This window comes from Xiphophorus hellerii, chromosome 10 (assembly GCF_003331165.1).
Source record: "Xiphophorus hellerii strain 12219 chromosome 10, Xiphophorus_hellerii-4.1, whole genome shotgun sequence".
In the NCBI taxonomy this organism is placed as follows: Eukaryota; Metazoa; Chordata; class Actinopteri; order Cyprinodontiformes; family Poeciliidae; genus Xiphophorus; species Xiphophorus hellerii.
Window position 1 is genome coordinate 18,216,529 of NC_045681.1, and position 3,184 is coordinate 18,219,712.

Here is a 3,184-nt window from a genome sequence, read left to right on the forward strand (position 1 = left end):
AGAAAAAAAAAACATTCTCAGCAATTTGAGCTGTGCTGTGAAAACACACAAAGTCATGATGAATTGTAAACGTCACGACTTCCTTAGAAGAAATGTAAAAATATACAGACTGTCATAAATATTAGTTAAGATCAATCACCAAATCCCGGCTCAAAAAAAAAAATCTTTATGCTGTGGAACAGTATGATTGGATCATGGACGGACCAAAACATTGCATAATTTGTCCTGGGTTTACCGTATTTTGTACAAAGCTGCACATTTGAAAACCGTTCCTGTGTACGTTGGTCTCATTGAGGCGGTTGTTACGTTCACTTTGCCTTTGGCCAGATGTGGCAGCTCCCTAATTTGGACTTTTCATCCAAATAATCGACAGATAAAAGGATTGTGCTCACTGCATTAGCCATTGATTTCCCAGTGCGACGGTTTAAAATGCTGCTTTCGTCCACAAAGCATTTATACATGATATCAGGAATTTATAACACCTCAGGCCTTTTGGTTATTTTATACTCTTGCCCTGAAGGTAGAATAAGCAAAATATAATTTACTGATCCTTAAACGTGTCCGAGACTGGCCGGTAAATATTTTAGCTCCTTTTGCTCAGTGGACGTGGTTTCTATCTCCTCAGGTCTGTGTTGACTCTAAAAGGCTCAAATTTTGGTTTAATGGACTTTACGGACAACTGACTGGCAATCGTCCAGCACAGCAACAAGAACACTGTCAGTAACTGTGCCCAGCTAAAAGCTATCTTCACCATATTGTCTGGATGTATGTGAGGTGTTGCTACATATATATATATAAAAAAACTATAAAAAACTATACCTGAAGGTGCACTGATGGTGAAAACCATTGATGATGGTAGCAGGACCAACCGGTGTTTAAACACTTAAATAGCTTTGCCAAAGCCTTAAATTTTTTTTTGACTGTGTTTAAAAACCGCCAGGAAATCATCAAATTGAAATGAGTTTTACTAATTCTGTCGTGGGACTATGGCTGAATATTCAGACAGAATTTTGTGGTTTGTGGCTACAAAAACAATAGTGATACTAAAGAACCCGATACAGTTTAGTCAAAGTTTGCAATCCCAGTTCTCAAACATCTCTTTTGTACGTTTATCGACCGGCCAGGCATCAACATATCAACATTTAAATGAACTAATGTTTTTAAATACTTTTTTTTCCTCTTACGGATGTGACTTGTTTTTATTTTTATTGTAAATGTTTACTGTATATTACACTGCTTCTAGCTATACATTGAATCTGTCAAAAGGTAGGTAAGGTAATTTTATTTACATAGTACATCTCCAGCAACAAGGTAATTCAAAGTGCTTTACATTAATTATTAGGAAACACAAACAAAACAATAAGTCAAAGGAAAGAGCAAAAAGGGAGAGAAAAAAACAAGGAAAAGCTAAATGTTGATCTAAAGTATATAAACTAAATGTTCCTGTTCTGGGTTGCTAAGCAGAATAAGAATAGGTCATCATTTGTGTTGAGTGCAATTCGTTTTAATCCCCTCCATCAACCAGCTAGATGAAAATGAGCCTTTTTTGTCTAAATCTACCATATTTACAGTACATGACGTATTCATGTTTATTACTATGCATTGTCCCCATATTGTCAGGAACAATGTGCATTTATTTATTTATAAAATAAATACAAATTCACAAATTCATTTCAAAAGATGTTTTAATGGATCCTGCTCTATTTATCTTGGGACTATATCCCGGCGGTCATAGATACGGCCAGAACAAGCGTATCTTGATAGATGTGTGTCTCTTGCATGCCAAAAAAATCTATTGCACTCTTTTGGAAAGGAACAGACAGTATAGATGGTGTCAAATTTTGGATTAGACAAATGTTAATGTAGGCACTTTTCCCTTGGAAATTTTATTTATTTATTTGTTAATGATGCAAAACTCGTAGACAAAGAAAATTAATATAAGATATGTATGACCCTGGTGAATAAGATTAAAGAAAATTGATGGTGTGTGGAAATGTAACTGGTTTCTATTGTATTTGTCCGAGAGCCTCTGTGTGTGGTTTCATATTCCTTCTTCTTTTGTCTGTTTTCTTAACGTTGATCGTTTATCTGTTTGGTCATTTGTTCCTGACCTAAATGTTTAAATCACATGTTTATTCACATACAAATACGTGTGTGTTACTGAAACCCAGGCAAACTTGGACTATATGTGTGTGTGAATTATATCTCTGGGGTTATTAAGAATATAACAAATGTTTGAATGGTTCCTATAAAAATTCTAATACAAATAATGTATTTTTAAAAGAAAAATCACAAATTCAGCTGAAACAGTAAGGATAAATTGATCAAATGATCTAAATTGTGTAGCAGGATAAATGCGCAAATTACACCCCTTCTTCTAAGGGTGCCCTGGGCAACTGCCCATAGAAAACCTACCACTGCCAGTGAAGAAACTGTCCAAATCATATAAAGCGTGGCAAATTTAGATTCCTCTTCCCCTGGAAGAATCCGACTCCTTTTCTGACTCATTTGCCACTCAGTCAATGTGCAACTTTTAAATTTCCAACGGTCCTCGAAGGCATCCTCTTCCCCCTTACCATTCTGAAAGGCACACGAGAGTTTCCCCAGCAACCCAGACACCTCGGCTGTTCATCTAGGCAGAGTGCTCATTAAATCTGCAACCCAGTCACACTATGAACGATTTCATGACTTATTAAGTCTCCTGATTAACTGAAAGACGTAGCAGATTACATGGATTTCCTTCAGTAAAGTCCTTCATGGCCCAAAGTGATTTCTTCCCCATATGCAGGGCATCTGCTGCAGAAAATTACAAAGAAATAGGAATGAAGCGGTGGGTGATCATGGTGCCCGTCAGCTCAGAGAGAGAGAGAGAGATGAAATCTCAGTCAGTGGCTAGAGGACAAATCCGAAACTGAACCCGTGAGTTTATCTTGAAGAGTGACAGCTTGTAATGATCTACAGTGTATTTGAGAGGGAAGGTTGGGGGGGGGGAGGGGTTAGGGAAAGGCGGCCAAATGCTGCTGCTTAACTGTGCATAGATACGACTGCTAGAGGGCGCCAGTCATCTACGGAACCAAGCTCAACCCGCCTTGGGCAGTGTGCATTGGATGCACGCTGCGTTGCCTGAGCAGCATTGACAACATTTTCACTCGATTATTGTGAGCAAAAACAATGTGCTTTACTC